Consider the following 23005-nt stretch of genomic DNA (forward strand, 5'->3'; position numbering starts at 1 on the left):
TTATAATTTGACTGCTGCTCTGAAGGAAAAAATGAAAGAAGAGAAAAAAGACCTTTTCTCTCACGTTTTAAGTCATCTTACAGAAGCCTCTCTTGAACAGCAAAGTCCAGAAAATGGAAGGATCAATGTTCTTCATCTCTGGACAGACACATTTTTCTTTCTGATTTAAGTAAAAATCAGGGTAAAGTGGGACTTCCCGGGTGTCACAGTGGTAAAGAATCTACCTGCCAATGCAGGAGACACGGTTTCAATCCCTGGGTTCAGGAAGATGCCCTGGAGAAGGAAATGGCAACCTGCTCCGGTATTCTTGCCTGGAGAATCCCATGGACAGAGGAGCCCGGTGAGCTACAGTCCATGTGGCTGCCGAGAGTCGGATGTGACTGAGCACCCATACACACACAGGTAATGCAACACCACTGCTGTCCCACATGGCCACCGCAGCTCCGGCTAAGTCTTCACAGGTACTGGTTGCTCTGCTGGTTCTACCACTGGATACATTTCCTACTTTTCTCCAGAAGACAGTACAGGAACCGATGACTTTTTAAAACCGCAGTTTCTAAAACTGATAAGGCCGAGAGCCAAGAAATTTTGGGTATTTTGCAAGCTTCTTTTCTGGCCACGCTGTGTGGCTTCCAGATTTTAGTTCTGCAACCAGGGATCAAGCCCAGGTCCCTTGTAGTGGAAGTGCAGAGTCCTATCCACTGGACTGCCAGAGAAGTCCCTTGCAAGCTTCTTTATTCCAAGTTTATATAAGATAATTGTATTTTTCATTGTATAATTCACAACTCATGGCCTAAAATAGTACAGGGTTACTTACAATAAAAACAGTAGCAAGAAAGTACTAAAAAAGTCCAGGAAGCATGATTTGGGTAATTATACTTTACCTTAAGTTCATTCCTTAAGAGCTATCAGAACTACAGAATATATTTTCCAACTAATCAAGGCAGAGCTATCCACCCCCGCCCTTTCTCCATCTGTTTCCTATTGCCAGCTTGGTCTTCACACTTATCTAGGAATCATGTATAAATTAAAGATAAACTATCTCAAAATGAACACAGAGCAACCTGTGCCCCAAACATAACAGGGGTTCTAATAAGAGTTCTCCTATAAAAAAACAAACCAGATATTCTGAAAAACCTAAAAGAATTGGAATGTATCTAATAATGATTATTTCTGGGTAGAAAGATTAGTGTAATTATCGTCTTTCAGCTTTTTGCATCTTCTCAATGCTTGACCAGCATTTACCATACTTTTGTAATCAGAAAAATATATATAACTAAAACAAAGCTGAAAATTTAGCCAGCCACATCGAATGACAAATCTCTTTGATCTTCATCTTTAAACCACGGATAACAAGCTGCAATAGAAGACAGAAAATGGACATGGCAAAGCTGCTGCTCAGATTTCAGGCTAAGGAAGTTAGCCATCTAACTGCTCCTGTCATCCAAGGATAAAAAAAGACCAGGACCACTTCATAAGGGCCATAACCGACTGCAAGACACTCCCAGAGCCTCTACTAAGAGTGCCAGGCTTTGATGTCAGTAGCTCCAATTTTGTGAGTCAGGAAATAGAGCTTTTTACACAATTGAAGGGGCTGAGAAGACAGCCAAAGACACACAGCAAGTTCTCCCGACTCCAGAGACCTTACTCCTGCTTCCCAAACCGCACTGCTCATTTTGTGAGGGTCAGCTCAGTCTGCTGAGACAAGAGTAATTGTCACCAGTCAATGAGCCACCTGGCAAGGTTCCCGAAGTTTCTCTGCTCCACTGATGCTCTCTGCCTGTTTCCAACATGCAGTTGTGAACAATCACCAAGTAGATGATAATCTAGTGAGGCTTAGGAGAGTAATGCACAAAAACAGTAAGTAATCATGTGACTTTATAAGTAGAAAAAAGATGACAAAAATTTTGAAAAATACTCCTCACCAGCATTTTTCCAGTCCCTGACTTTCTTCATATTTGTAAAAGCTATAATTTTAGTGCACTACTCCTCTGTGTGCTGCTCTTAAGACTGACAGCTGTATTTTCTTTGTCTGTCATTACATCGCACTTCATCTTTACTGGCTGCAATACACCATCACTTGTTTAATCATTCTTTTGCTGTTGAACATTTAGGGTCGCTTTAGGTGCTGCGATTCATGGGGTCTCGAAGAGTCGGACACGACTGAGTGACTGAACTGAACTGAACTAGGTTGCTCTATCACAAATACGGTTGTAGTGTTAACTTTAGCGCTCAAGGCTTTTTCCACACTGGACTGTTTCTTCAGAGGATTTCCAGAAGTGGCATTAACTAGGTCAAAAAAATATGAGCATTTTATGGCTCTTGAAATATGCTGCCAAAATGTTTTCCAAAAAAGGCTGTGCCTATTTACAATATCATCAGTCATACAGCAGAAGATCCATTACACTGCTTAGTCCCATTAGCATTAGGGTCAAAACCATCTGGAATCTACCAAGACAGAGGTTAGTAAATGTTAGCAGTGGCTATCTAGGAGCAATTAAATGACCCTAAACAGGAAATCAACTACTTGATAAATGCTTTAGTTTTGGGAGACAGTTTGAAGAAATGATTTAAAGCAGGGAGTTTGAAGCAAGAATGCCTGGGCTCAAAAACTGGTCATGCTCATTATTAACATGTGATTTTGGGAAAATTACTTAACTTTGCAAAGATACAGTTTCCTTATCTACAAGATCTAGTAATAAACGCTACCTTCCTCAAGTTGTGAGGACTAAGTGAACAGACACAGAACCTGACATACCGTATGTACTCATTGTTACTGTAGTTACAGAAGGGGCTGAAGAGGCTACCGAAATATTTTTTGGGAAAGTTAGGAAAGTTAAGTCGCTCAGTCATGTCCGACTCTTTGCGACCCCGTGAACTGTAGCCCACCAGGCTCCTCCATCCATGGGATTCTCCAGGCAAGAATACTGGAGTGGGTTGCCACTTCCTTCTCCAGGGGATCTTCCCGACCCAGGGATGGAACCCAGGTCTCCTGCATTAGAGGCAGACGCTTTAACCTATGAGCCACCAGGGAAGCCTTATTTTTTGGGGGGGACACCTAAATTTACAGCATTTTAAAGAATAAATTCTATTTCATTGAGGCATTCACTAATGTTTTAGACATCTGTGTATCCCATGAGACTAGGCAGGGACATCCCTAGTGGTCCAGCTGGTTAAGAATTTACCTGCCAATGAAGGAGACATGGGTTCAATCCCTGTCTGTAGACAGGGAAGTTAGGATCCCGCACGAGCAACTAAGTCCACAAGCCACACCTTCTGTAGCCCCCGACTTGTGCAACTAGAGAAAGCTTGTATGCAGCAATGATGACCCAGCCCAACCAATAAATAAATACACAGCACAGGCAATCAATTAAAAAATAAAAAGACTAGGTAAAGTGAACGAACAATTTTACAAATATTTTTCTATTGCTAGTTTTCCTTCCTGGAGAAGGCAATGGCACCCCACTCCAGTACCCTTGCCTGGAAAATCCCATGGGTGGAGGAGCCTGGTAGGCTGTAGTCCATGGGGTCGCTGAGGGTCGGACACGACTGAGCGACTTCACTTTCACTTTTCACTTTCATGCATTGGAGAAGGAAATGGCAACCCACTCCAGTGTTCTTGCCTGGAGAATCCCAGGGACGGGGGAGCCTGGTGGGCTGCTGTCTCTGGGGTCGCACAGAGTCGGACACGACTGAAATGACTTAGCAGTTTTCCTTCCAGGAAGATAACAGTTACTACTGCAAAAGTGAATATTCTAGCAAATATAAGGTTTTATAATTTTTTTTTTTAGAATTACTGACATTTGGGGGGTAAATTTTTTTTTTTATCAATTATAGTTAGTAAACATATTTCCAATTCTCTTACATTCCTTTAAAACCATCTTATTATGGAAAATTTCAAACACACAAATAAGCATAATTAGTACAATAAACTCCCATCACTCGGATTTAACATCTGTCCATTTTCTGTGTTTCTCTTCACTGCCCTCCTTTTGATGTTGACACACTTCTGCAGAATGGCTACTGTGCTGACAAACCAATCTGATCTCTGAAAATACTGTTTTCATAGAGAGTCTTAAATCTATCTCTTACCCACAACTGCGACAAAAACATGATTCCATTTTTCTAAATATCATAGCAAAATTCATTAAATGTAACTTCTTCCACCTTTAACTCATCTTTAGTTTTTAACACCTGGGAGTCCTGTAATACCTATTTCTGAAATCTCTATTTTGTCCACTGTCCTTTTTTGGTTTTGTTTTCCATTTCTCTCAATGCTGTAGTTTTACTATATTGAAATATTTGAAAACAAGTTAGAATGAAGACTTTACTACTAAAATAGTCTTCCCAAGGATCTTAATGGAGGCTACATTTAAGCTATGTATTTAGGGAATGCTGCCATTTCTACTATATAACAACGTTTTTCTGACCCAGAAGCAATGCACTGATTTCTCTTTAATTTTTTTTGCTCTTCCTTTACAGTTTAAGATGTTTTATTTCTTTAGTTCAAAACCAACTAGTCAATTATCATTAACATAAATATATTTTTGCTTTTCAATTTCTACTCTTGGTTTTATTGTTCAAGTTTTATCTGTAAAAATTCCTGCAGTTGGACGTGCAGTGTAGCCCATTAAGTTACGCATTCAGGCTACAGATAGCCCTCTAAGTGATGCTCTGGAGGCATTTTTCAAATTCACATTGAGTTTTCAATCCATTTCTAAGGACTTAGTGACTTCTATTGTGATTTCTGCTTTGAGCCACAAAGAATTGGGTGTTGTATATGTACATGTGCTTGGTTTCACTTTCAGATATAAAGGTGGTAACGGTTATCTTTTGGTAATTGATTTCTAACTTTCTTGTGGGCAGGGAATAGATTTTATACATACTTGCTGATATTTATTGAAACTTGCTTTGTAACAGTATAGTGTGAATGGTTGATTTTTTAAATAAATGAACCAGTGTGCATGAAAACTGGGAATATATAATCTAACTGTTGTATACAGAGCAGATCGAGTTTATTATTTTACCTAATGCCTCCAGAGCATCTCCTATATCTTTACCTACTTTTGAGTCTTAGGAGAAAAGAACTTGTCGATTTCTTTTTGAAATTCTGTCCTATTTTGCTTTTTACATATCGAGGCTACATTGCTACATAATCGAAATTACTACTATTGAATATTTTATCATTATGTAATGCTCTTTGTCTAAAAATCTATTTTTAGATTTATTTCTAAATAATATTATAGCTATATCAATTTTTCCTTCAGTGAATCAGTCTTGTGTTTTTTAAATGAAATTTACATATATATAGTTAAAAGTGAATCACCAAATTCAAGAAGTAACTACTTGTGAGCTATTTCTTCTAGTTATTTCTCAGTAATATCATTATCCTATTATTTCTTGAGTTATAGTTGTTACTGACTTTTTTCTGCTATGGAAACTATTTCAAAACTGATGAAACTTTGCTATGGTCCATAACCAACATATGTACAGAAGGATTCTCTATCACATCTGAAGCAAAGCTTATGAAGACAACTGCCACTTTACTTGAACTGGGTAGCAAAAATTTAAAAGGAATGAGAAGTTTGTGTAACAGATTAATGTACCGATTAACACAATCATTAAAGCAACTTATCAGGATTTAACTGTTTTTTCTCTCAGTGCTATGCAAATTAAAGAAAGATATATCCTAACAATAGTATTGTAGAGTCAGTGAATTAGTCTACACTTTTTTTAAGTTAATGATTATTTACCATCATCTTAACCAACTTCTTTGTTCACCAATGCTTCTTGTATCTCATTACTCTCTTTTAGGGTCAATTCCCTTTTTCCTGAAGTACATACTTTAGGCTATTTGGTTCAAATGGTAAACTCTTAGTCATTACTAGTCTGGAAATTTCTTAATTTTGACTTTATTCCTCAATAGTGATGGTGGTGGAATTATAAGGTAGCAGACTACTTTCAACAGTAAATTTATTAATCCAACTGTCCTCTGGCAACTCTTAGGGCTAGTGAGAAATCTGCTGCTGGTCTAACTGGTAATCCATTACAGGTGGCTATTAAAATCTCTTTGCCAATAGTGTTTTGATATTTTATTAAGATGTACATTGGCATTTTTGGGCGGGGGGGCGAAATTATGCTTCTAACATATAAGGACTCGTCTTTCATAGCTGTGAAAAACACTGTCAGCTATTATCATTTTTAATACTATCTCTACCGCATTCTTTCTTCCTAGTTTCTACTAGTGAAATGCCTATTAAATGTATGTTGCAATGTTTCATTTTACTGTCTCTGTAATTATCCTTTCATATTTTGCTTTTTGAGCTCTGTATATTCCATTCTGGATACTTTTCTCAGCCCTATCTTAATTTGCTAATTCTTTCCTATTGGTGTCATATCTGCTATTTAAACTCCTCTACTGAAATTTTCTTTTCACGGACTACTTTTCATTTCTAGAAGTTCTCTTTTTTAAAAAATAACATCTTGGTCTCTTCACAGGTTTGATATCTTCATTTATGTATTTGATCATTTTAATGTTTTAATTTTAGACTCTCCATCAGATTGAACAATTGTCTGAAGTTCTTAGGAGTCTTGTTAGGTTTGATGATTCAAATTGATAATGGATTTCATTACTGTTGTTTTAAATTTTTGGATGGTGAGCCCATCTTTGGTGGGGCTACATCTGTGGGAATTCTATGTACCACCATCTTGAGATCAATCTTTAAGCTGATTTCTCAGCTTGACTATTTATGCTTAGAGAGGAGCAGACAAATCAGATTCAAAACTCTCAGAGCACTGGCCCCAGCTCCTTGCAGAGACAATCTTCCCTACTGATCTCTTGAACAAGCAAATGGTATTTTCTAGTACTCCTTTCATTGAGGTACACAGCCCTTTGTGGCGGGAGGGGGGGTGGGGAGGAGGACAGTTTCTGGTTTTGAAATATATGTTTCTGGATATTACAACTGTTACTAAGAAGACTCATGAAACCTCAGGTTTCAGCAAATTTAAAAGACTTTAATTTTAAAAAGCTGCTATGAACACAAAGTGACAACTAGCCAATCTGGCCTCACAGAAGTCTTTAAAAGCTGTATGAATTTACTGTAAATAACAAAATTTGGCAAATCAACTATATCTCAATTAAACAAATAAAAAATAAAGAATTTGTCAGATTAGTATGTATGGTGAACTTGGCAATTTCATCATATGGCAAATTCAAGTTTAGTGAACTGGCTTTGAGAAGTTAAGTCTGTCGTTTGCAGAGAGAACCATAGACTGAAACATCACATACGAACTCCTCTCTCCTAGTCTTCTTTAAAATGATGATAATACATAGAGTTATTATGATATGGTATTTATTAACTGTCAGGCACTCTGCAGGAACTTTCCATTTAACTCCTTTAATCCTCCCAGGAATGCTATGAGGTAGACACTATATTCCCATTTTACAGATGAAGAAAATGCAGCACAGAAATTGTGAGGTCCCAAAGCTGTAGAGGCTGTGCCAGCATGTGAACCCAGGAGAATGAGATCTGGACACAGAGCATTTCACCACCACTGCATGCCACGCCACACAAAGAGAAAGGGACGTTACAGACTGGCAAACATCGGCAGAGATGACGTGCTCTGAAAGGCCGTAGTTTGAGTTGATAAGAATGTAGACTGAATGTATAATCTAGTGAACAAAAAAATTAGTTTGCTGGCTAAGGTAAGGCAAAGCAAAGATTAAATTATTAAATACGTCTGCATTCTATCATAAGCAGTAATTTTTTTTCTGTTGGCTTTCCCCTTCCATTCCAAAAAAAAAAAAAGTAAAATAAATAAATAAAAGATGATAGAATTCTCTTGCTGTAAAGTAGTTTTACTGATGAAACTGTTTTTAAAGCTCTGTAATGTAACCTTTAGGTTGAGCTAGTGCCAAAAGCTCTTTAATCTTGTTTGGGAGAATTTTACACACCATAAAGGAACTTTTTTTATAGGTAACAGTGTTACCTATAAAAACACCATTGCCATCATTTTTTCCCTCTTTTTCTCAATTTTCTATTTAGCCAACTCATATATTCACTGTGGATATATGCAAGCAGAGAGAAGCGGTTCATTTTTCTCTCTCTGGTAGTGAAATAAACTTTAGTTCCTTCTGATTCAAATATGACATTAAAAAAATACTTCTAGCAAATTGATTTTAATGAAATGCTTTTCCTTCTTGGTACAACATTAGAAAACCAATTAGTATAATTAACATACAAATGAATATAGGGAAAAACAAAACTCAAAAGCTTGAGAAAATGTATTTAAAAAACTCAATATCATTAAAAAGGCAAAAAGTCTTACCAAACTATAAACAGAAGAATATTTCTTTAACCTGTTAAGTTGCTAACCAAATTCTACATCATAGTTGATGATGAAGCATAAGAAACAGTTTCCTGAATGTCAAGAACAAAAGGCTATCCACTATGACTGGTTAAATTCAATACTATACTGGAAAAGATATATAATGCAATAAGACAAGAAAAATAAAAGATAAAATGGTTAGAAGTGCAGAAATAAAAATGTCACTGTCCACAGATGATATGCTTATAAGACATTCTGAAGAAAATCTACTACAACTATAGAGTTCATCAAGATTGCTGGATACAAAAAAAATCAGCCTACCAAAATTAACTGAGATCTTACATACCAGCAATGAACATTCAGTAAAAGTAAAAAGAATTAAAATGAGAATACCATGTTGTATATGGTAAAAATTTAAACGCATCATAAAAGTAAAAAAAAAAAAAAAAGTATAAAACCCTATAAAAAATTAAAAAAAAACAAACCCCAACGTATAAAACTCTCCTTAAAAATAATGTTAATTGGAAAGATAATAAGCTGTTGTAAGAAACAGAAACAATAGGTGAGGGAGATTAAGAGGTTCAAACTTCCATATGCAAAATGAATGAGTCATGGGTTTGAAGTGTACAGTGTGGGGAATATAACCAATAGTTATGTAATATATTTGTATGGCGACAAATGGTACTAGACTTATTCTGGTGATCATTTTGAAATACATTTGAAATACCCAGAAATATTTGAATCACTATGATATGTAATGGGAACTAATAGTTATAGGTAAATTATACTTCAGAAAGAAACAAACTCACGGAAAAAGAGGTCAAACTGTTGTTACCACAGGCAAAGCAGTGGAAGGAGGAAGGATTGGATGAAGGTGGTCAAAAATTACAAGCTTCCAGTTATAAGATAAATAAGTACTATATAATATAAAACATGATAAATAAAATTAACACTGTTGTATGTTATATATAAAAGCTGATAAGAGTAAATTCTAAGAGTTCTCATCACAAGGAAAATTTTTTCTTTTCTATTTCTTTAATTTTGTATCTATATGAGAAAATAGATGTTCACTAAATTTATTGTGGTCATCATCTTGTGATATATGTAAGTTAAATCATGCTCTACACCTTAACTTACAGAGTAATGTATGTCAATTATATTTCAATAAAGCTGGAAGAAAAAAAGTATAAAAACAGGGAACTTGGAAAAAAAGACTCTATGAGACAAATAAAAGGGGAGAGAATTCACTGCCAGCAGACTGTGTTATAAAAATGTTAAGGAAGTTCTTTAGGAAGAAAGAATCTATACCAAAAAAGTGAAGAACTCTGGAAATGGTGAAAATAAATGCACATTTTAAAAGCTACTTTTTAAATTGTTTAAAAATATAATTAACTGTCTAAAGGAAAAAATGGCAACAATATTGTGTGTAGCTTATAATGTATAAACATGTGTGACCACCACAGCACAAAGAATGGGAGGGAAAACTTGAAAGTAAACTACTGTAAGGTTCTTATATTCAACATGAAATGAGCCAATTCCTCAAAACAAATCTACTTGAAAAAAATCAGTTCTCACTAGTCTACTTTTTATGGAAATTAAGAATCATATGAAAGAGTCAATTAAGAGCTAAGATTAGCTAAAAATACATTGAAGAATAAATATTAGAGAAGATTTAAATTTTCTGATATTACAACTTACTACAGAGTAATTAACAGTAAGATGTTGCACTAAAGTAGCTAATGGACAAGTGGTAAAGGAGTCAACAGTCCAGAAAACAGGTACATACGTGTCTTGGAGTCTGACAGTAAAAGCAGCATTACCAAGGTAATGCTGTGCTGGGAACAGTTGTCACCTATTTGGAATAATTACTACATACCACACAAAAAAATTATTTCCAGATGACTTAAGACAAAAACTTCACAATTTGTAATGAAAAATAAAATGGAAAGAGGATAACACCTTATCACTCTGGGATAGTGGGGAATTTCTTAAAGAGATAAGAAGCACAAAGTGTAAGACAAAGATTCATATATTTGACTACGGTACCTTAAAATGAAAGCCTTCAAAAGACACCACTAACAGAATACACAAGCCAGAGATTGAGACAAGGTATTTCCAATATATGTTATTTTTAATAAGCACTGGTAACCTATTCAGTACAAAAAGCTCATTCAAATTAACAACAATAAAAAGATTTAAAAATCCAACAGAAATAGGGAAACAAAAGTGGTCAATAAATAAAGATATAAAGAAGCTCAGTACCACCAGCATCAAGGATTTGATAGGCTAAATAAGACAATTTCGATAGCCTAAAATTAGACTGATGATATTATATTTTGGAAAGAAGGTAGTCAAACTGGAGTATAAATTGGTATAATCACTCTGGAGAATAATCTGGCAACACCTAAAAATACTGAGGGCTGCCCTGGTGGCTCAGTTGGTAAAGAATCCACCTGTAAAGCAGGAGACCCAGGTTCAATCCCTGGGTGGGGAAGATCCCTTGAAGAAGGAAATGGCAGCCCACTTCAGTATTCTTGCTTGGGAAATCCCACAGACAGAGGAGCCTGATGGGCTACAGTCCATGGGGTTGCAAAGAGTCAGACAGGACTTAGCAGCTAAGCCACCAACAATACTGAATATATATACACACACTGCAACATACACTAAACTAATAAAGCCACGCGTGGGTGCGCTACACGTCAACTCGAGGAAACAAGTGACTTCTGGAGAGGGAGCAAAAGTGACGACTGGGAATCTTGCCTTTAGATCCGACTTACGTCAAAAGTGGGGAGAAGAGGAAGAAGAGCTGATCCAAAACAAGAAAAGAGGCAAACTGTTAACATCTACTTAACATTAGTAACGAGGACAAGAGCGTTTTTCTGTATTGTTATCGACGCTCCTGCAGACATTAGAATTCTGTAACTATACCTTTCCTACTGTTGTCAAAATTTGTAGTGCCCTTTTCTTTATAACAAAAGTTGCACAGTACAAAAGCAAACTCTAACAGAGTTTAATGGATAAATATTTGAATATTAGTATAGTGTTTGCCAGGTATGTTTGTTAATTTTCAAGGAACTACTAGTGATAATGGTTCATGAGTTTCATTGATGCAAAGGGAACATGACTTACAACTACTGACATGGCAATAGCAATGGAATAAAGTGAGAATACTACCTCACAAAATTCAGTAAGATATTGCCTTGGAGGAAGGAAAGAAACAGATACCACCCAGATTTTTATCTCAAGTTTTGAGATTACATTAGTAATTTTAATAAACTCCTTGATGCTCTCTGAAGTTTGGCAAAACATTTCTCTAGCAAAATTCAGCAAGGCTTTTTAATTTTATGAGAAAATTTTCAAATGCTATTGATAATTATCTAATTAACAGAAATGTTACATTAATCTGATAGCTATATTTATAAAGAATACATATTCATAAAAATAAACATCAATGCTGACACCTGAAAATGAATTCTAAAAATAAAAGTAGACCCTTGCTTAGAAAGGAACAGGAATTGAAAATATCATTGTATGAATTACCTCCAGTAACAATAAGAATTACTGACAAACATTTTCTATCCAATATTAAATTAGCTCTTACCCCCAAACTGAATGAAATGAATACTATCAATATCAACTTGATTGTCAATACCCAAGGTCACACAGTCAATAACAGACTGATTTTGCACTCAAATCAGTACACGTTCCAAATATTTTCTCTTAAATCATTCCACTAATACATTAGAAGTTTTATATATATAAAATAGTGCATTATACTAAGAGCAATAGAGTTAATATGGATTGGATAGTTGGATAGAAAAAAATTCAAGAATCTTAGCAATAAAAATGTCCCTATTTTTCTCTAGTAATCTCTTCTAATTTCTCCTTCAATATTGCTTCCCTGTTGTACCACTACCTAACTCTTGCTAGGTTACTTCTAAGACAGTTTGGAATAGACCAAGAAAAGGTGAAGTGAAAGTGAAAGTCGCTCAGTCATGTCTGACTCTTTGCGACCTCATGGACTATAGGTCCACGGAAGTCGCCATACCAGAATACGGGAGTGGGTAGCCTTTCCCTTCTCCAGGGAATCTTCCCAACCCAGGGATCGAACCCAGATCTCCTGCATTGCAGGCAGATTCTTTACCAGCTAAGCCAAAAAGGAAGCCCAGGAATACTGAAGTGGGTGGCCTATCCCTTCTCTAGCGGATCTTCCCAACCCAGGAATCAAACTGGGGTCTCCTGCATTGAAAGGGAGAGCATTCAATTAGTTAATTAAGATGGCCGAAAGAGTTATTTCCATACTTCTGAGAAGTTGTGCATTCGTATACTTTAGCCTTTAAAAAATATGGTATTTCCTAATGGTAAAGTCCCTGACCTTGGGAGTGGGGTAGCTCCTGTCAGTCGCTGCCCCTGACTATAGGAAAATTTGGCCTTGGAGTACGGAGTGAAGCAAGGCAAAGGCTACTAGAGTTTTGCCAAGAGAATGCACTGGTCATAGCAAGCAACCTCTTCCAACAATACAAGAGAAGACTCTACACATGGACATCACCAGATGGTCAACACCAAAATCAGACTGATTATATTCTTTGCAGCCAAAGATGGAGAAGCTCTATACAGTCAACAAAAACAAGACCGGGAGCTGACTGTGGCTCAGATCATGTACTCCTTATTGCCAAATTCAGACTTAAATTGAAGAAAGGAGGGAAAACCACTAGACCATTCAGGTATGACCTAAATCAAATCCCTTATGATTACACAGTAGAAGTGAGAAATAGATTTAAGGGACTAGATCTGATAGAGTGCCTGATGAACTATGGATGGAGGTTTGTGACACTGTACAGGAGACAGGGATCAAGACCATGTCCATGGAAAAGAAATCCAAAAAAGCAAAATGGCTGTCTGAGGAGGCCTTACAAAGAGCCCTGAAAAGGAGAGAAGCGAAAAGCAAAGGAGAAACGGAAAGATATAAGCATCTGAACGCAGAGTTCCAAAGAAGAGCAAGGAGAGATAAGAAAGCCTTCCTCAGCGATCAGTGCAAAGAAACAGAGGAAAACAACAGAATGGGAAAGACTAGAGATCTCTTCAAGAAAATTAGAGATACCAAGGGAACATGTCATGCAAAGATAGGCGCGGTAAAGGACAGAAATGGTATGGACCTAACAGAAGCAGAAGATATTAAGAAGAGGTGGCAAGAATACACAGAAGAACTGTACAAAAATGATCTTCATGACCCAGATAATCACGATGGTGTGATCACTGACCTAGAGCCAGACATCCTGGAATGTGAAGTCAAGTGGGCCTTAGGAAGCATCACTACGAACAAAGCTAGTGGAGGTGATGGAATTCCAGTGGAGCTATTTCAAATCCTGAAAGATGATGCTGTGAAAGTGCTGCACTCAATATGCCAGCAAATTTGGAAAACTCAGCAGTGGCCACAGGACTGGAAAAGGTCAGTTTTCATTCCAATCCCAAAGAAAGGCAATGCCAAAGAATGCTCAAACTACCGCACAATTGCACTCATCTCACACGCTAGTAAAGCAATGCTCAAAATTCTCCAAGCCAGGCTTCAGCAATACGTGAATCATGAACTTCCAGATGTTCAAGCTGGTTTTAGAAAAGGCAGAGGAAACAGAGATCAATTGCCAACATCCGCTGGATCATCGAAAAGGCAAGAGAGTTCCAGAAAAACATCTATTTCTGCTTTCTTGACTATGCCAAAGCCTTTGACTGTGTGGATCACAACAAGCTGTGGAAAATTCTTAAACAGATGGGAATACCAGACCATCTGACCTGCCTCTTGAGAAACCTATATGCAGGTCAGGAAGCAACAGTTAGAACGGGACATGGAACAACAGACTGGTTCCAAATAGGAAAAGGAATACATCAAGGCTGTATATTGTCACCCTGCTTATTTAACTTATATGCAGAGTACATCATGAAAAACACTGGGTTGAAAGAAGCACAAGCTGGGATCAAGATTGCTGGAAGAAATATCAATAACCTCAGATATGCAGATGACACCACCCTTATGGAAGAAAGTGAAGAGAAACTAAAAAGCCTCTTGATGAAAGTGAAAGAGGAAAAAAAAAAAAAAAGGAAGTGAAAGAGGAGAGTAAAAAAGTTGGCTTAAAGCTCAACATTCAGAAAACTAAGATCATGGCATCTGGTCCCATCACTTTATGGGAAATAGACGGGGAAACAGTGGAAACAGTGACAGACTATTTTTTTGGGCTCCAAAATCACCGTAGATGGTGATTTCAGCCATGAAATTAAAACACCCTTACTCCTTGGAAGGAAAGTTATGACCAACCTAGAAAGCATATTAAAAAGCAGAGATATTACTTTGCCAACAAAGGTCCGTCTAAGTCAAGGCTATGGTTTTTCCAGTGGTCATGTATGGATGTGAGAGTTGGACTATAAAGAAAGCTGAGTGCTGAAGAATTGATGCTTTTGAACTGTGGTGTTGGAGAAGACTCTTGAGAGTCCCTTGGACTGCAAGGAGATCCAACCAGTCCATCCTAAAGGAGACCAGTCCAGGGTGTTCATTGGAAGGACTGATGCTAAAGCTGAAACTCCAATACTTTGGCCACCTCATGTGAAAAGCTGACTCATTGGAAAAGACCCTGATGCTGGGAGGGATTGGGGGCAGGAGGAGAAGGGGACGACAGAGGATGAGATGGCTGGATGGCATCACCTACTTGATGGATATGAGTTTGGTTGAAATCTGGGAGTTGGTGATGGACAGGGAGGCCTGGTGTGCTGCGATTCATGGGGTTGCAAAGAGTCGGACACGACTGAGCTACTGAACTGACCTTAACGGTAAAGTCATTTTTAAGTCTTATTTTGAAATTTAATTTCAGTTAGATCTTCTGAATGTACTTAAAATTTCCTCAATAACAGAATCGAGTATCAGCTTTTAAAGTTTAATTAATTAAAATAAAATACAATTTTATACTGTTTAATAGCCACATGCAACTGGCAGATACTCTAATGCATAGGGCAATTTTAGAAAAAGAAAGGGAATGTTAGGCAAAGATTTCTGAGATCAGACAAAGGAGAAGAACCATAAAAGAAAATCTATAAATTGGACTTAATCAAAATTGAAAACTTCTTCAAAAGACACCCTTAAGAAAACAAAAGATAACTCAGAGACTGGGAGAAAATATTTGCAAAACACATCTGATAAAGGACTTGAAAAGAGAAAATTAAAAAGAACTTTTACAATTCCAGCCAAAATAAAAAACTGAATGTTAATAAATGGGTAAAATATGTGAAGATGCATTCACTGAAGACGACATATGGATGGCAAATGACAAAATGCCAAACATGAGTCCTTAAAGAAATACAAATTAAACGCACAGTAAGGTACCATGACCCTCTTACTAGAAGGTCAAAGTTAAAGACTGACAAGTGCAGGCATGGGTGCAGAGCAACTGGAAATCTCAAACACGACCGGTATAATCTGGGGCTTCCCTGCTGGCTGACCGGTAAAGAATCTGCCTACAGTGCAGGAGACACGGGTTTGATCCCTGGGTGGAGAAGACCCCCTGGGGAAGGAAATGGCACCCACTCCAGTATTCTTGCCTGGGAAATCCCCTGGACAGAGGAGCTCGATGGGCTACAGTCCCTGGGGTCACATAGAGTTGGACACAGGACTTAGCGGCTGACCACCACCACTACCACCAGTATAATGCCTCTGAGAGTCATCCCTGTTGTTGCAAATATCAATAGCCCACTCTTTTTTATTGTTAAGAAGTATCTCATTGTATGGATGGACCGTGTGTACTTATTAATAATATCCACAAGCTGATGGATATTTGTGTTGCTGTTTTCAGTTTTTGACCATTATGAATAAAGCCACCATAAATATTTACATACAGGTTTTTGTAGGGGGATACAATTTTTCATTTCCCTTGGGTAAATCTGCGACCAGATGCCATGATCTTAAGTTTTTTGAATGTTGAGTTTTAAGCCAGTTTTTTCACTCTCCTCTTTCACTTTCAACAAGAGGCTCTTTAGTTCTTCGCTTTCTGCCATAAGGGTGGTGGCATCTGCATATCTGAGGTTACTGATATTTCTCCCGGCAATCTTGATTCCAGCGTGTGCTTCATCCAGCCCAGCATTTCGCATAATGTACTCTGCATATAAGTTAAATAAGCAGGGTGACAATATACAGTCTTGACGTACTCCTTTCCCAATCTGGAATCAATTTGTTGTTCCATGTCTGTTTCTAACTGTTGCTTCTTGACCTGCATATAGATTTCTCAGGAGGCAGGTAAGGTGGTCTGGTATTCCCGTACTTGGGATATGAGACTTGGACCATAAAGAAGGCTGAATGCTAAAGAATTGATGCTTTTGAACAATGGTGCCGAAGAAGACTCTTGAGAGTCCCCTGGAGAGCAAGGAGGTCAAACCAGTCAATCCTAAAAAAAAATCAGCCTGAATATTCATTGGAAGTACTGATGCTGAAACTGAAGCTCCAATACTGTGGCCACCTGATGCAAACAGCCGACTCACTGGAAAAGACTGATGCTGGAGAAGACTGAGGGCAGGAGGAGAAGGGGGAGACAGAGAATGAGATGGTTGGATGGCGTCACCAACTCGATGAGCATGTGTTTGAGTGAGTTCCAGGAGATGGTGAAGGACAGGGAAGCCTGGCATGCTGCAGTTCACGGGCTTGCAAAGAATCAGACATGACTTAGCAACAGAACAACGAACAACAATGAAAGTATAAGAAATTACTTGATTTATAAGATGGAAAATATTCTAAGATCACCCAGTCCAAATATTAATATCTGTTTTAAAAATGAGGAGCCAAGCTCTTTCAAGGCTTGTGAACTTCTCTCTGCACCAACACACCTAAGTGTACACATTCACTACCATCAATAACTATAGTTCACTAGGAGACCCACCATGTCCTAACAGGGTGTGAAAGATTCTTAGTGTGGTAGACGAAGGGAAAGTGCTCTTTGTCGAGAATCCCCGCCTGACACCACAGCATCCTGAGCTAAACTGGCTTCCACTGAGCCAAATCTGCCTAATTTGGAATTATTATCCCTGCTGAGAACTGTGAGCCAGGCTCTCCAATACTCAGAGATTTCTATAAATACATTTCAATTTTATTTGGTAATCTTTCATTTTCTTCCACTTTGTCTCTTGATTCTATCTTGCAGGAGAGCTGTTAAAGGTGCCAATCACACTCACTGTCAAACTGACTACACAGCTGGATAAAAGAGGGTTCATTTTCCACTTGAGCAGCAAGTCTGTAGCATGCACGGTGAACAGAGAAGCCACTTGCTGGTTGGGGCACAGCTAAATATCACCCACAGCTGGTAACTGACACAGGGCTCTTCCCTCTTGCTTATCCAGTCCTCTGACTTGGCTCTCCGTGAAAATGAGTAAAAAAGCAGAGTGGTCAGAAAAAGCAACTTCCCACAGTCTCCAAGAGAAGTTTAGGAAGGTTGGGAGTGTTGCCAGTAAATATTAAGGGTGAGGGAGGGAAAACAGGGCTTGGCTTGGGAAGGAACATTGTTGGCTGTCTCGCAAGAGAACTTTAAATCTGTTAAAAAATAATCATTGGTGGAAAAAGAGTTCAGAGAGTTATGTATATGACCTTATTTATGATGGCTCAGCAGTAAGGAATCCGCCTGTGATGCAGGAGACCTGGGTTTGATCCCTGGGTTGGGAAGATCCCTTGGAAGAGGAAATGACAACCCAGTCCAGTATTCTTGCCTGGAGATCCCACGGACAGAGGAGCCTGTAGGCTACAGTCCATGGGGGTCGCAAAGAGTCAGACACAACCGAGTACATGCACACGTGCACGCACGCACGCACACACACACACACACACACACACACATCAATTACATAAATATACTTTTTAGTTTAAAAAAAAAAAAAGATTTGAAGCTCATAAACCAAACTGGTAAAAGTGGAGTGAGGGTGGTTGACCAGATGGAACTTTCACTTTCTGCTCTAGATATTTCTGTACTCCTGACTTTTCCTTTTTAAAAACATTAACTTTTTTTTTTTTAATCTGAAAAAAATTCACTTTTGGAATAATGAGCAACCACAGAGGTTTCTGTTGGCAACAAAGTTGTAAAAGTGGTTGAGAAGAAAGAGGCAACAGGATTTGGAGGAAAGGACATAAGAACATGAGAGAGACACACAAGGACAGAAATAGCTTAATGACAATAATAGGATAAGTACTCCTCTAAACTGTCATAGAAACGATGAATACATATACTCCCCACAACAAAAGCTGTGTCCCACCACCACCAAAAAAAATTGTGTTAAAGGTCTCATATGAGTGACCTTCGAGCTCTTTTGTTCTAAAGTGTTTAGCTTCCTTGTGATTGGTTTTCAGGTGTTTAATGAACATTATTAACCCAATATGTCCTATAAGAACAACAGAGGTAAGGGTGATAAAAGTGCTTGTAAAAAGCAACATACGACTACGACTGATAAAGATAATTTTAACAAGGGAAAAGAGGCATAGAAGTGGTAAGTATCATTTACGTGATGAATTATTTAGCAGTAGAGGCAATCTAAGGACAATGTAATTTATACAAACAGCTGCAAATCTGCAGCAATGACAATGAGCAAGAAGGAAGAAAAAGGATTAACAAAATGGTAAAACTTGTGAGCGGCTAACAGGATCTGCATCAACAAGGACACCTATTAGTCTACTATTAACTCAAGAGGAAGCCAGGGATTTTTTTCTAGGCATGTTAAAAATTTTGTACATTCCCCGCCCCAAGTCACAGAGAAATGCATTGGTTCAGTCTCTCAGTCATGTCTGCCTCTTTGCAACCCCATTGACTGCAGCACGCCAGGCTTCCCTGTCTATCACCAACTCCTGGAGCTTGCTGAAACTCATGTCCATTGAGTACGTGATGCCATCCAACCACCTCATCCTCTGTCGTTCCCTTTTCCTCCCACCTTCAGTCTTTCCCAGCATCAGGGTCTTTTCCAATGAGTCAGTTTTTCACATCTGGTGGCCAAAGTACTGGAGTTTCAGCTTCAGCATCAGTCCTTCCAATGAATATTCAGGACTGATTTCCTTTGGACTGGTTTTGATCTCCTGGCAGTTCAAGGGACTCTCAAGGTTCAAGGTCCAGACAAATCTGGACATCGGTCAAACATGAGGGAGACAGCAGAGACATCACAGTTACTAGGAGTTCCCTGTGGCATTTGTGTAGGTAATCGGGAAGGGGTGTTACCTAACATACCTTTCAGTGATGGCAAGACTGTTCTAATGTTTAGGGTGGTGACGGTGGTTTAGTCGCTAAGTCGTGTCCGACTCTTGCGATCCCATGGACTGTAGCCTGCCAGGCTCCTCTGACCATGGGATTCTCCAGGCAAGAATACTAGAGCAGCAAGAATACCATTTCCTTCTCCAGGGGATCTTCCTGACCCAGAAATTGAACCCGGGTCTCCCACATTGCAGGCGGATTCTTTACCGAGCTACTAGGTCTTATCAGCACAGAGAAGAGTATGGCTAACTCAGCTTTTGAATGAATGTGCTTCTGCATGAATCAGGGGAATAGCTCACATCTCTTTTAGTCACTTAACGATTTTCAAAGACATGAATTGACCAATAGTTTTTGATTAAGTGAATACAGTTCTAAAAATAGCTACCATTTATCAAGTACGTCATGATGGTTCTTTACATGCATTAATTTATGTTGGAGACAAAAACCAAGCTAGCAAACCATGTTTCGGGGGTACAGAAAAGGCTTCTGAACCAAAAAATGTCTTAGTAGTCACACCAGTATCAAGTCAGGGGTCAATAAAGGGCAGAGCTTTCATCTGACTCTCCCATCCGGGTCCTTGGGAGAGAACAAAAAAGCAGGGTTTTGCTTTTCTTTTTTTTTAAACTAACACTGACCCTATAGAAATGGCAGCAAGGAGACATACTCTTACTGGAGGAACTAATTTGATTTTGATTTTCAGATTGTTGTGGTTTATGATAAAATACTTCTTGGAAAATCTGTATATGGAGTATGAGCAGAGAAATTTTAAGACTTAAGGGAAATACTTGATATAATCGTGGGGTAGGAAAAGCACCATCCTAAAGCTATGATCCTACTAGAAAATGACACATTTGATAATTTATAGTAAAAATTCTGATATGGCAGAAACCACTATAAACAAGGCAAAAGATAGAATGTAAAAATTTTATAAAATCAAAACAAAGAAATTTCATCCTTAAAATATAAAGAACTCTAACAAATGAGTAACAAAAAGATTCCAATGGAAAAATGGGCAAAAAAAACTCCAGGTCATTCACACATGATTATAAAGGGTCTCCCCCACCTCAAAAAAAGAACAAAGTAAAGATGTTCAACCTTTATAAAAGTAATACAAGTACAAATGAAAACTACGCTGAGGGAAATTCCCTGGTGGTAGAGTGGCTAAGACTTCGTGCTCCCAATGCAGGGGGCCTGAGTTCAATCCCTGGTCAGGGAAGTAGATTCCACGTGCTGCAACTAAGATTCGGCAGAGCCAAAGGAAAAAAAAAAAAAAGGGCAAACCCCCAAATCTAACACTGAGAGAAAATTCTCTGTCTACACACTGCTGCTGCTGCCGCTGCTGCTGCTGCTAAGTCGCTTCAGTCGTGTCCAACTGTGTGCGACCCCAGACATGGCAGTCCACCAGGCTCCCCCGTCCCTGGGATTCTCCAGGCAAGAACACTGGAGTGGGTTGCCATTTCCTTCTCCAATGCATGAAAGTGAAAAGTGAAAATGAAGTCGCTCAGTTCTGTCTGACTCTTAGCGACCCCACGGACTGCAGCCCACCAGGCTCCTCCGTCCATTGGATTTTCCAGGCAAGAGTACTGGAGTGGGGTGCCACAGCATAGGATAAAGAAACTGACTGTGAGGGTGTGGGGAAATGGCAACTCTCATTGACACTGGGCCGGTGAAAATGAAAGACGAAAATGAACACTGAATCAAAATTTGAAATGTGCATATATAGCAATTTTACCTAAGAAACTGACACTAGGCAAACACCGAGATGGGTGCAAAAAAATATAAATAAAAATATGTTCTCTTCAGCATTGTATGGGACAGTAGGGAACAAAAACCAAAATGTCCAAAGAGGAATAAATCCACACAATGTAATCCTATAAAAAGATCCAAAGTGAGCTTGCTGCTGCTGCTGCTGCTGCTAAGTCACTTCAGTTGTGTCTGACTCTGTGCGACCCCACAGACGGCAGCCCACCAGGCTCCCCTGTCCCTGGGATTCTCCAGGCAAGAGTACTGGAGTGGGTTGCCATTTCCTTCTCCAATGCATGAAGGTAAAAAGTGAAAGTGAAGTCACTCAGTCCTGTCCGACTCTGAGCGACCCCATGGACTGCAGCCTACTGGGTTCCTCCATCCACGGGATTTTCCAGGCAAGAGTACTGGAGTGGGGTCCCATCGCCTTACAAATATTCAAAATGGAAAGGCTTGTGACAGACACAGTCATCTCATTATCTGTATTTCCCTTTGCCCTTTCATAGGAAAACCCCAAATCGCAGGTGGAATTCTAGCCACTTGGAATAAAGATTCCCCGGTCTTGGGACTTCTCTTATGGTCCAGTGGCTAAGACTCTGCTCCTAATGCAGGAGGCCTGGGTTTGATCCCTGGTCAGGGAACTAGATCCCACATGCTGCAACTAAGATCCAGCACAGCCAAATAAATAAACAAATAAGATTTACCAGTCTCTCTTGCAACTAGATGTAGTCATTTAACTAAATTCTAGCCAAGAGGAATATATTGAGGTGTGCATGCAACTTTGAGAACCAACTACAGGGAAGGTGCATGCCTTTCCTTGCTCCTCCCTCCCTCCTGTGTATGCGTGTGTGCTCAGTCATGTCGGACTGTCTGTGGCCCCATGGACTGTAGCCCGCCAGGCTTCTGTGTCCATGGAAATTTCCAGGCAAGAATACTGGAGTGGGTTGCCATTTCCTACTCCAGGGGACCTTTCTGACTCAAGGATCGAACCCATGTCTCCTAGCACCACCTGGAAGCCTCACTCCTGCTGACTAGAAAAAGGATGTGATGGCCCAAGCTGGTAAAGTCACACTGGATCACAAACAGTAAGCCACACTTTGAAGATGGTGGGGACCTGGACTCTTTACACCTGGACTTCCTTCGTAAGAAACAAACAACTGAACTGTTTCAGCCATGTTACTTCAGGCTTCTTATCTCTCAGAGCTGAATCGAATCCTAACAGATTCACAGCATGAGACAGTCTGAAGGGTGTCAGCGCACACATCTGTTGGGGACCAGAGTGAGGTACTCCGCCCGTGGCAAAGGTCATGAGGAAGGAGGCTCGACATACACAAAGGCGGGATCGAGCCTCAGGAGTCCCCCTGGAAATCCTCGAGCATCTACCCCCATAACCAGAGCCTGCCTACTACTTTGTGCTCTCACCTACACCTCTGACTTTACGGGGGTCTGTCCCCCACCACATCTTTCAGAGAAGGAGTTAACTTAGAGCTTCAGTTAATAAAAACTCCTGGGCATGACAAGAGTGTTTTAACCTACAAACTCCTCTGAAGGTTCTCTAGCCTGCCTGACAGGCTTGTCCGGCCACATGTGATTGCTCACAGCCTCCCAACCGTGAGAGGCACGAGATGCTTTAAACCTTCTAAAAACAGGTTCCTTAGAAAAGTTAGAAAACTATTAGT

At 39.1% G+C, this 23005-nt stretch overlaps 1 protein-coding gene across 2 annotated transcripts in view; it reads right to left on the reverse strand.

Moving 5' to 3' along the window:
• Window positions 1-23005, reverse strand: part of INTS9 (integrator complex subunit 9) — an 81678-nt gene that overhangs the window by 43203 nt on the left and 15470 nt on the right. The gene's annotated exons all lie outside the window — the stretch shown is intronic.

Source organism: Bos mutus, chromosome 8, assembly GCF_027580195.1.
Source record: "Bos mutus isolate GX-2022 chromosome 8, NWIPB_WYAK_1.1, whole genome shotgun sequence".
Taxonomy (NCBI): domain Eukaryota; kingdom Metazoa; phylum Chordata; class Mammalia; order Artiodactyla; family Bovidae; genus Bos; species Bos mutus.